This window comes from Molossus molossus, unplaced genomic scaffold, assembly GCF_014108415.1.
Source record: "Molossus molossus isolate mMolMol1 unplaced genomic scaffold, mMolMol1.p scaffold_m16_p_3, whole genome shotgun sequence".
In the NCBI taxonomy this organism is placed as follows: domain Eukaryota; kingdom Metazoa; phylum Chordata; class Mammalia; order Chiroptera; family Molossidae; genus Molossus; species Molossus molossus.
This window is the reverse complement of record NW_023425366.1, coordinates 41,693,147-41,706,033: the sequence shown is the minus strand read 5'-3', so window position 1 is coordinate 41,706,033 and position 12,887 is coordinate 41,693,147. Positions and strand designations below refer to the sequence as shown.

At 41.6% G+C, this 12,887-nt stretch overlaps 1 protein-coding gene across 2 annotated transcripts in view; it reads right to left on the bottom strand.

The window, feature by feature from the left end:
* IPO11 (importin 11) overlaps positions 1–12,887 on the bottom strand; it is a 211,150-nt gene that overhangs the window by 185,453 nt on the left and 12,810 nt on the right. The window lies entirely within an intron of this gene.

Here is a 12,887-nt window from a genome sequence, read left to right as displayed (position 1 = left end):
TAGAAGAAGAAAGATCTATTTAAAAAAAGAAAGCAGCAGCAGCAGCCTTGGCCGGTTTGGCTTAGCGGTTGGTGCGTCAGCCTGCGGTACAGAGAGACCCGGGTTCGGTTCCCGCTAAGGGCACATACCTCGGTGGCAGTTTGTCCCCGGCCCTGGTTGGTCGTACAGGTGGCAGCCACTCGATGTGTCCCTTCACATCAATGTTTCTCTCTTCCTCTCTCTCCCTCCCACTCTCTCTGAACAAACAAATGTCCTGGGGTGAGGATTAAAAAAAAGCAGCAGCAGCAGCCCTGGCCTGTCTAACTTAGTGGTTGGAACATAGACCTGGGGACCAATGACTCATGGGTTCGATTTCAGTCAGTCCCCAGCCCTGGTCAGGGTCATGCAGGAGGCAATCAGTCGATGTGTCCCTCTCACATTAATGCTTCTCTCTTTCCCTCTCTCCCACTCTCTCACTGTATCTAAAGATGAATAGAAAAAAAATACATATATCCTCGGGTAAGGATTAAAACAAAAAAAGAAAAGAAAAAGACATGAAGTAGTGATATGAAGAAAGTAAGAACATGTTAAAGACTGCCTATAATTTAAAAATGTGTCACTTTAGCTTGGTTGTTCAGGACACGCTTCTCTGAAGTGACACAGGAGACTTGAAGGGCAAGAGACGTCCAGCACGCAGAGCACTGGAAAGTGAAAACAAAGCCTTAAGATTAGAAACAGCCTGACCGGTGTAGCTCAGTAGACTGAGCATCAGCCTATGGACTGAGAGGTCACAGTTCAATTCCCAGTCAGGGCGCATGCCCCAGTTTCAGGCTAGATCCCCGGTGTGGGGTGTGCAAGAGGCAGCTGATGGATGTATCTCTCTCACATGGGTGTTTCTATCTCTCTCTCCCTTCCTCTCTCTCTCTAAAAATTCAGTGAAAATATATTAAAAAAAAAAAGAAACAATTAAAAAAGATTAGAGCCCTGGCCAGTTTGGCTCAGCAGTTAGAGCATCGGCCTGCGGTCCAGAGAGACCCGGGTTCGGTTCCCGCTAAGGGCATGTACCTCGGTTGCAGTTTGTCCCCAGCCCTGGTTGGGTTGTGTGGGTAGCAGCCCCTCGATGTGTCCCTTTCACATCGAGGTTTCTCTCTCTCTCTCCCCCTCCCACTCTATCTAAACAAAAAAATGTCCTCAAGTGAGGATTAAAAAAAAAAGATTAGAAACAAACTTAAGAAGGTCAGTATGACTGACACTTGAGAAAAGTGGGAAGTAGAACAAGATGAGGTTAGAGAAGTAGGCAGGAACAGTTCCTGGACAACCATGTAGGTGAAAATAAAGTATCTGGACTTTGATATATATTGGAAGTTAGAAAGAATTTATGGATATATTAATATGAATATAATAACAAAGGCTCTACCAGAACTCATCCCCATTGCTCAAAAAAAAAAAAAGACATACAGTGAAGTAAAGACAGCCTCTTTAATAAATGGTGTTGGGAAAATTGGACAGCTACATGCAAAAAAATGAAACTAGATCATCAACTTACACCATATACAAGAACAAACTCAAGCCCTGGCCGGTTTGGTTCAGCGGTTAGAGCGCCCGCCTGCGGTCCGGAGAGACCGGGTTCGGTTCCCGCTAAGGGCATATACCTTGGTTGCAGTTTGTCCCCGGCCCTGGTTGGTCGTGCGGGTGGCAGCCACTCGATGTGCCCCTTTCACATTGATGTTTCTCTCTCTCTCTCTTCCTCTCTCCCCCTCCCACTCTTTCTGTACAAAAAATGGAAAAATGTCCTCGGGTGAGGATAAAAAAAAAGAATAAACTCAAAATGGATAAAAGACTTAAATGTGACTCATGAATCCATAAAAGTCCTAGAAGAAACTGTAGGCAACAAAATTTCAGACATCATACACAGCAGAATTTTCACTGATACATCACCTAAGGCAACAGAAACAAAGGAGAAAATGAACACATGGGACTACATCAAACTCAAAAGCTTCTGCACAGCAAAAGATACAATCATCAAAATGGAAAGGCAACCCACTGTATGGGAGAGTATAAATGCCAATGATATATCAGATAAGGGGTTAATTTCCAATATTTATAGAGTGCTCATACAACTCAACAAAAGGAAGACAAAGAACCCAATTTAAAAATGGGTAGAGGAACTAAATAGACACCTCTCCAAACAGGACATACAAATGGCTAAGAGACATATGATGAAATGCTCAACATCACTAATAATCAGAGATGCAAATTAAAACAACAATGAGGTATCACCTCACACCTGACAGAATGGCCGCCATCAACAAATCATCAAACAACAAGTGTTGGTGAGGGTGTGGAGAAATGGGGACTCTAGTACACTGCTGGTGAGAATGCAGACTGGTGCAGCCACTATGGAAAACAATATGGTGTTACCTCAAAAAAATAAAAAATTGAACTTCCATTTGACCCAGTGATCCCACTTCTAGGAATATACCCTAAGAAGCCTGAAACACCAATCAGAAAGAATATATGGCCCTGGCCGGTTTGGCTCAGCGGTTAGAGCGTCGCCTGCGGTCCTGACAGACCCGGGTTCGGTTCCCGCAAAGGGCACGTACCTCGGTTGCAGTTTGTCCCCGGCCCTGGTCGGTCGTGCGGGTGGCAGCCACTCGATGTGTTCCTTTCACGTCGATGTTTCTCTCTCTCTCTCTCTCTCTCTCTCTCTCTGTTCCTCTCTCCCCCTCCCTTCCCACTCTACCTGAACAAAAAAATGGGAAAATGTCCTCGGGTGAGGATAAAATAAAAAAGAAAGAAAGAATATATGTACCCCCATGTTCATAGCAGCACTATTTACAATAGCTAAGATCTGGAAACAGCCCAAATGTCCATCAGTAGACGAATGGATAAAAAAGCTGTGGTACATAAACACAATGGAGTACTATGCAGCTGTAAGAAAGAAAGACCTCTTATCCTTTGAGATGACATGGAGGGTCCTGGAAAGTATTATCCTAAGTAAAACAAGCCAAACAGAGAAAGACAAGTATCATATGATCTCAGTTATTTGTGGAATGTAATGAACATAACAGTCTGAGGAATGGGGTAGTCTGAGAGATGTGGAAGTGGGGTACAGAATGACAATCCCCAGAGGTGGGAGTGGTGGGGGAGAGATAAACCACAGAACTTACATGCATGTGTGCATGAACAATAAACATGGACAGCCCTGGCCAGTTTGGCTCAGCGGTTAGAGCGTCGGCCTGCGGTCCGGAGAGACCCGGGTTCGGTTCCCGCTAAGGGCACGTACCTCGGTTGCAGTTTGTCCCCAGCCCTGGTTGGTCATGCAGGTAGCAGCCACTCGATGTGTCCCTTCACGTCGATGTTTCTCTCTCTCTCTCCCTTACTCTCTCTCCCTCCCACTCTATCTGTACAAAAAATGGAAAAATATCCTCGAGTGAGGATTAAAAAAAAAAAAAAAAAAACATGGACAACAAATCTGGGGACAGGGAACAGAGGGAGGGGGAGGGGAAATCAGTGGGGGAAAAGGGAGAAACATCTGTAACAAAAATTGATTGATTTAAATAAAAAAGAAAAAAAAAGCCATGTTCCTGTTTTGAGCTACTATGTGAAAAACAGAATCACTGACTATTGCCCATCCCCAAGAGCAGTTTTCACCTAGAGCAAAGACTGTAAGGAATACTCAACATACACATGCTCCTTCACTTTCACATTTCTCTGGACCTTTGTAGCAAGGCTATCCTTAAGTCCAGGTACTTGTATCCTTATGACCCACTCACCTTCACCATTGACCTGTTCTAATGGAAGCTACTGGACTTCCATCCCTACCTGCTTCACCCAAGTCCTCCCTACAAGTATATGATCTATCCCCTCCTCCCCAGTTTTTTATCCTTCATCCCGAGAAGCTCATCCAGTGTGGGAGAGAAAGCTCAGATCACATATTTTTAAAGAACCAATTTTGTGCCAAGCACTCTGGTAACTGTTTAGATAGTAAGAATCAGAAAGGGTCTCTTTCTCTACCCAAATCATGAAGGATTATAAGGTGGGAAGCAGATAGAAATAGTCTGATCATTAAAATAAATTATGAAAAATAAGTTTCAAAAGTAACAGTTGGAACCCAGACCATATTTCCCTCCATAGAAACACTACTATGAGTGGTTCAGCTAATGGGGGAAAAGGCTTTTAAGTCTGAGAAACAAATCATCTCTCATAACTTCTACTGGAAACATTTCCAAGCACTAATTAACTTATAAGGGAAGCTCTAAGCAGCAATCAGTTCCTAAATTGCAGATTAAATGCATCATCAAAAATAACATAATTCAGGAATGACAGGCCTATAATCGATTATTAAAAATACCACATTACTAAAGCATACTGGATGTTTTAAAGATCCCAAACAAGCCTATAAGGGCAAATCTTGCATGTGGAGTAATATCAACCATTTCATGGAGGAGGAACTTACAGATATAGGACAGCAGCCCAGGTCATGTAGCCAACTAGTACACGGCAAAGGGTGGTCCGATAACCAGGTTTCTACAATCCCAGCTCTTCCTAACACACAAAATAGCCTCACCACACTACTCTACTCCCAAACACCCCAAACCTACCATGCTCTTCCACAATAGGTTCCTAGAGAAACTGTCAAAAAGATTTCTGAATCCATTAGACACCTAAAAGGATTACATTAAATATTCATACAGTGTTCAACTTGGAATTCTCTTGAAAGGACAGTAATGGCAACAAAGAACAGAGGGAGAAGTGTATGGAGTCATTCAAAAGTAACAGTGTAGAAATAAACTTCATTTAGGCTAAAAGATAGATGACTACCTGTAGTCAGTTAGAGGGCAGTACACCTGAAAAACTAACCTTCCATACCTTTTGTTTTTAATGTAATAGGGTTTCTACTGTTACTTGTACCTACTAGTGAAGCAGACACAACCAGTCTCCAAGAAAGCTAAGAACTGAGAGTGATAAAGAAAGATGGAGGGGCGCCCAGCCGGTGTGGTTCAGTGGATAGAGCATCATCCCATGGACTTAGAGGTCCTGGTTCGATTCCTGGTCAAGGCACATGCCTGGGTTGAGGGCTCAATTCCCAGTAGGGGGCATGCAAGAGGCAGCCAATAGATGTTTCTCTCTCACATCGACGTTTCTATCTCTTTCTCTCCCTTCCTCTCTCTCTCAAAGATAAAAAAAAAAAAAAATCAGTAGAAACACTAAAAAAAAGAAAGATGGATGGAGGGGGAAGAAAAAGAATGGGAGTGGGGATAGAAGGAAGGCAAAAACAAAGGAGGCAGGGTGAAGACAGAAGAAGAGAGTAAGACAGATGCTAACTTGTGGGAATGGCTAAATGTATTTCTCAAAGGACTTGCCAGGATCTTCACAGAGTTCATCACCTGGTAGACCTGAAGACCAGGGAAGCTAGTCTCTCATAACAGAAGGGCTGTTATGGCTCCTCTGTACAGAGGTCTATGTGTAGTAAAAAAAAAAAAGTCCTCGCCCTGGCCAGTTTGGCTCAGCGGTTAGAGCGTCGGCCTGCGGTACAGAGAGACCCGGGTTCGGTTCCCGCTAAGGGCATGTACCTCGGTTGCAGTTTGTCCCCGGCCCTGGTTGGGTCGTGTGGGTGGCAGCCACTCGATGTGTCGCTTTCACGTCGATGTTTCTCTCTCTCTCTCTTCCTCTCTCTCCTTCCCACTCTGTCTGAACAAAAAATGCAAAAATGTCCTCGGGTGAGGATAAAAAAAAAAAAAAAATCCTCTACATGTTAAAGGAATGTATCCTTTTCCTTTCAGTGTTCCTATCAATTACTAACACATTTAGCACAACCAAGCAAACAGCAAGATATAAATTAGATTCAGATTTCAAATTAATAATGTAAACATTGAGGTTGTTTAGATTTTTTCATTAATTTGTATAGTTTCAAAATCATGAGAGAGGAAACAGCTTTTTTATTAGCTCTTAACTGTGTTACAGAAGAAAATTATTCAAAATCTAAATTCTTCTCTACGAACAATAGAAATGGAGAAGGTGAACATTGAAAGGGCAGGCATTTTGCCCTTCTCTTTAAAGTATTTCACAAGTGAGAGTACAATTTATTCATTAGTGGATTTATTCTATTCATTAAAGTCTATAAAAGTCTAAATGAACTAGCAATAAATAAAAGAACATAAAAATACTGATACCCTGAGCAACTGGAGTCTCTAGGCCTGTATCTGTAAGACAGTTCCCAAATTCTAAAAAACCCAAAGTTGAAAGACATACACACGTGCCTGTAGTTGAGAACTATTACAATAAAGAAATAGACAAGGAAAACTCAGCACCTCTGCCTGCCACCAACAGACAGACATCGAGACCTGCAGTGACTCCAATTTCAGCCACGATGATTTTCTTTAGACTACTACATTATCTGAGTTTGTCCTTAGTTTTAGAAGATGCCACACAAACAATAACCCCACCCAACTATAAAATGTTAAAGCAGTAAGTAAACTGAATTAGAAAAAGTTATAAGATTACAATAAAAATGAATGAAAAAGAATTTCAATATCAAATAAGGTTCCCCGAGTGAAATAACTTATTAAGGCATGGGTCAGTAATGAATGCTAAGCCCAGCTGGTGTGGCTCAGTCATCGCCCATGCACCAAGAGGTCACCAGTTCAATTCCCAGTCAGGGAACATGCCCGAGTTGTGGGCCAAATCCCCAGTGTGGGGCATGCAGGAGGCAGCCAATCGATGTTCTCTCTCATCGATGTTTCTATCACTCTCTCCCTCTCCACTCCTCTCCCTCTCACATCAATAAAGGAAAAAAATTTTTAAAAAGGAAGCATACAGCTTCACATCTAAAATACCAAAAATGATCAGCCTTCCTCTAATCAAGACTCTAGACCCAATTACCAGTTTAAAAGAAACAGAAATAGAGTCTCCTCTTTCTCACAATACTTCTGGAAAGGTAGCATGAAGAGCTACTCAGCCCCTCTCCTCAACGTAACAACCACACCTGGTAAAAATTATAAAAAGCAACCACTTAGCCCTGGCCAGTTTGGTTCAATGGGTAGAGCATCCACCCAGGGACCAAAACGTCACAGGTTCGATTTCAGTCAAGGGCACAGACCTCGGTTGTGGTTTGGTCCCCAGCCCTCGTCAGGGTCATGCAGGAGGCAACCAATCCACGTGTCTCTCTCACATTGATGTTTCTCTCTCTCTTTCTCCCTCCTACTCTATCTGAAGATCAATGAAAAAATATTCTCAATGAGGATTTAAAAAAAAAAGCAACCATTTAACATCTCTGAAAAGTGTGATTAAGAACATAATGGAGGAACCTTTATGCAAGAAATACTAGTAAATCTTGGTAAGAGCAACAAGAATCTGTAGCATTTAAGCCATGAACTCATTCCCATCGCACAGTGCTACAGAAGCTCTACTCCATGCAGAGGTAGCCAAGAACACAGGGGTCCCTCTCAACCCAGTTTTTGTTTTTGTTTTTTCCTGTTTTAGACTATATTTATTGAGTCGATTCTATGTGAAGGCTCATGTTGTTTCCACTTGAAAAGTTCAAAACAGGACTCAATTTTACACTTTACTATCTCTACCTTAAATTATGTATTATGTCTGGAATTTGTGTCTCAGTGAAGAAGGTGATTTTAGAGGTTTCTTGGCAAGCTGGGTAATTGATTAGAGCTGTTAGGGATGGAAACGAAAGTCTGGGACTATTTATTCCCCCCCAAAAAAGTCAGTGAATCACATTTTTGAAGTTAATACATTAAGTCATCTGTCAAATAGTAATGCTCATAATTCCCCATATGTTAGTTCTGTTCCCTGGGATGGATCTTCCTTATTTTCTCTGCTATTTCAAATCTTGCGAGTACCCTGATGTTTGAGACTTAGTTCATGTCCAATTCCTTCTTTAAACCTTCTCTGAGTCATGCTATAGACTGGAGGATAAACTGACACCATATTGCTAAAGCCGGGTCCTTAAATTCTAACAGCTCATTTCAGCACTCTGCAAAGAACAGCAATTGGACAAGTAATATTGCATACCCCTAATCTGAGTTCTAGATCCATACTGACTTCTGAGCCTTAGTACTTTCATCTATAAAATGGGAAAATTTAAAGTATATAACTCAAAGGATTCTTATGATCAACCCAGTTCTTAATCTAGGGCTACAGTTTCTTCCCAAGAGGGGCAGGCAGCCATTATTTCCCGTGCATGCTAGCCATGTTGCCACACTATATCAGGAAGTTTAGCTGAGAGATCTAGGGCTCTCTTCTTCCACCCAGGCACCCCTCATGGAGCAGATGTTCTACCTTAAGCACATCAGGTCAAAAACAGTGGACCTCAATCATGCCTACCCCAGCTTGCTCAAACGGCAGCAGTTCAACACCAAGAATAGTAACAGTTGGAGACTTAAATACTCTTACTTTCAATAATGGCTAGAAAAACTAGGAAGAAAACCAACAAGGAAATAATAGTCTTGAACAACATTATACACAAACTAGACCTAACAGATTAATTTAGAGAACATTCCACTCAACAGTAGAATGTACACATTCTTCTCAATGTATATGGAAAATCCTCCAGGATAGACCATGTGTTAGACCACAAAAAAGCCTCAACAAATTTAAAAGAATTGAAATTATACAAATGTGTTCTCTGATCATAATCAAAAACAGTAATATGAGAAATCCACTCATTTTCAGATTTCAAAACTGACTGCAAAGTTAGTCATCAAGACAATGTTGGTGACTGGCATAAGGATAGATATACATGTCAATGAAACAGATTTGAAAGTCTAAAAACAAAATCTTACAGATGTAAGACTGATTTTCAACAAGGGTACCAAGGCAATTCCATGGACAAAGCATAGTCTTTTCAACAAAGGGTGTTGGAACATCTGGATATCCACATGGGCCTCCTCTTGACACCACACACAAAAATTAACTCCAAACTTTAAGAGGTAACACTGTGTAAAACTCTTAGAAGAAAATCTAGGAGTAAAGCTTCATTCATGACTTCATACCCACTGGCACGGCTATAATAAAATTTAAAAAAACATGTAATAAGAGGTACTGATTTGCATGTGGAAAAATTGGAACCTTAATGCATTGCTGGTGGGAATATAAAAGGGTATAGCCACTTTGGAAAAAAATCTGTTCAGTTTTTAAAATGTTAAACATACAGTTACTCTGTCTCAAAAATTGCACCTCTAGGTACATACCCAAGAGAATTAAGACATAATGTCTATACAAAAAATTGTGTACAAATTTTCACAACAGCATTATATAATTATTTTCCAAAGTTGAGCCAACTCAAATGTCCATCATCTGATGAATGGGTAAATAACATGTGGTATTTCCATATAATGGAATATCATTTAGCAATAAAAAGAAAGAAATCCTTTTTCATATGTGCTGCAGCATAAATTAACCTAGGTGAAAGAAGACAGTCACAAAAAAAACCACATGTTGTATGATTCCATCTTTATAAAATGTCAAAATTAAAAAAATTTATAAAAACAAAAAGGAGAGCCCTGGCAGGGTAGCTCAGTTGGTTGAAGCATCACCCCATACACCAAATGGTTGCAGGTTTGATTCTCAGTCAGGGCACATACATAGGTTGCGAATTCAGTCCCAGGTCGGCACATGAACGGGAGGCAACGACTGATGTTTCTCTCTCACATCAATTTATTTTTCTTCCCACCCCCTCCTCTCTCTTTAAAATCAATATACACATCCTCAGGTGAGGATTAAAAAAAGAGGGTGGCCCTGGCCAGTTGCTCAGTGGTTAGAGCGTCAGCCTGTGGACCAGAGAATCCCAGGTTTGGTTCCTGCTAGGGGCAAGTACCTCAGTTGCAGTTTGTCCCTAGTCCCAGGTGGGGTCGTGTGGGTGGCAGCCACTTGGTGTGTCTCTCTCACATAGATGTTTCTCTCTCTTCCTCCCTCTCTCCCTCCGGCTCTACCTGATGATAAATGCAAGAATGTCCTCAGATGAGGATAAAAAAAAAAAAAAAAAGAGGCGGGAGTAGATAAGTGATTGCCTAGGGCTGGGAGATCAGAGAAAATGTGGAGTGACTGCTGATGGTAATGTGGTTTCTTTTGTGATAATAAAAATGTTCTAAAATTGACTGTAGTGATGGCTACACAACTCTGTGGATATACTAAGAACCACTGAATTGTATACTTCCAGTAAGTGAATTATATGGTCTGTGCATTGTATCTTAATAAAGCTGTTAATTTTTTTAAGTGCTTTGACCATATAATTCACTTACTGAAAATACCAAATGTTATTTACTCATTCATCAGATGATGGACATTTGAGTTGGATCAACTTTGGAAAATAATTATATAATGCTGCTGTGAAAATTTGTACACAATTTTTTGTGTAGACACTATGTCTTTTTTTTAAAAAAAATTTTTTTTTTTATCCTCACCCGAGGATATATTTTCATTTCTTGTTCAGATAGAGCAGGAGGGAGAGAGAAGAAGAGAGAGATAGAAACATCAATGTGAAAGAGACACATCGAGTGGCTGCCACCCGCACGACCCTAGGTGGGTCGGGGACAAACTGCAACCGAGGCACATGCCCTTAGCGGGAACCGAACCCGGGTCTCTCTGGACTGCAGACCAACCCTCTAACCGCTGAGCCAAACTGGCCAGGGCGACATTATGTCTTAATTCTCTTGGGTATGTACCTAGAGGTGCAATTTTTGAGACAGAGTAACTGTATGTTTAACATTTTAAAAACTGAACAGATTTTTTTCCAAAGTGGCTATACCCTTTTATATTCCCACCAGCAATGCATTAAGGTTCCAATTTTTCCACATGCAAATCAGTACCTCTTATTACATGTTTTTTTAAATTTTATTATAGCCGTGCCAGTGGGTATGAAGTCATGAATGAAGCTTTACTCCTAGATTTTCTTCTAAGAGTTTTACACAGTGTTACCTCTTAAAGTTTGGAGTTAATTTTTGTGTGTGGTGTCAAGAGGAGGCCCATGTGGATATCCAGATGTTCCAACACCCTTTGTTGAAAAGACTATGCTTTGTCCATGGAATTGCCTTGGTACCCTTGTTGAAAATCAGTCTTACATCTGTAAGATTTTGTTTTTAGACTTTCAAATCTGTTTCATTGACATGTATATCTATCCTTATGCCAGTCACCAACATTGTCTTGATGACTAACTTTGCAGTCAGTTTTGAAATCTGAAAATGAATGGATTTCTCATACTACAAAGTCAGCAAGAGAAAAGAAAAAGAGATTGAAGAAACAAAAAACACTTGGCTGGAGTATCAGCAACAGTAACTGATTCAAAAGCAAGAAAGAGCATTTATTCAAGAAATTAAAGCAAGATTAAAGACACAGACTTTGGACATTAGCCAAGGTTCCAGAGATGCCAGTACTATTCAAATCCATACTACACAGTTTGGATTCATTTCAGTTCCTCAACAGAGATCATTTGGCGATTTGGACAGGAAAATTATTCTGTGTGTGCATTATAGGTTGTTTAGCATCCCTGTACATTATACATATATAATACTTTCTAGGGACTGTTTTGACTAAAGATACTTCCATATATCTCCAAATACCCTCACGTTAAAGAACCACCAGGGCTACTAAAGCATTCCCTACCAGACTTCATGACGATGGTCAAAGATTTATCTATTTTGGAATAAAAGATATGAAATAGCCCTGGCCGGTTTGGCTCAGCGGTTGGAGCGTCGGCCTGCGGTACAGAGAGACCCAGGTTCAGTTCCCACTAGGGGCACGTACCTCGGTTGCAGTTTGTCCCCGGCCCTGGTTGGTCGTGTGGGTGGCAGCCACTCGATGTGTCCCTTCACATCGATGTTTCTCTCTCTCTCTCTTCCTCTCTCTCCCTCCCACTCTATCTGAACAAAAAATGGAAAAATGTCCTCGGGTGAGGATAAAAAAAAAACAAAAACAAAGCCCTGGCCAGTTTGGCTCAGCGGTTAAAGCGTCGGCCTGCGGTCCGGAGAGACCCGGGTTCGGTTCCCGCTAAGGGCACGTACTTCGGTTGCAGTTTGTCCCCCCCGGCCCTGGTTGGTCGTGCGGGTGGCAGCCACTCGATGTGTCCTTTCACGTCGATGTTTCTCCCTCTCTCTCTTCCTCTCTCCCCCTCCCACTCTATCTGTACAAAAAATGGAAAAATATCCTCGGGTGAGGATAAAAAAAAAAAAAATTTTTTTTAAAAAAGATATGAAATAAAAAATATATACAACGAGGACAGAAGTTATTTATTTGCTTTTTCTTCTCTACTCCTACAATATGTCATCTACCCAAGAGTTTCAAAGGACCTACAAACTCCCACAAGGTGGTAGAAGCCAAAAGATTAAATCCTTCTACCATTCAGTGCTTTAAAAAAATCTTAGTCTGTTTCACAACTAGAGGGATATTTATAGTGTCAAATAAAAAATATTATAGCCCTGGCCGGTTTGGCTCAGCGGTTAGAGCGTCCGCCTGCGGTCCGGAGAGACCCGGGTTCGGTTCCCGCTAAGGGCACGTACCTCGGTTGCAGTTTGTCCCCGGCCCTGGTTGGTCGTGCGGGTGGCAGCCACTCGATGTGTCCCTTTCACATCGATGTTTCCCTCTCTCTCTCTTCCTCTCTCTCCCTCCTACTCTGTCTGTACAAAAAATGGAAAAATGTCCTCGGATGAGGATTAAAAAAAAAAAAAAAAAAAAAAAAAAAATAAAAAAACATTATATAGCCCTGACCAGTTTTGCTCGGTGGTTAGAATGTGGGCCCATGGCCCTGGCCAGTTTGGCTCAGCGGTTAGAGTGTCGGCCTGCAGTCCGGAGAGACCCGGGTTCGGTTCCCACTAGGGGCATGTACTTTGGTTGCAGTTTGTCCCCGGCCCTGGTTGGTGGTGCGGGTGGCAGCCACTCGATGTGTCCCTTCACGTTGA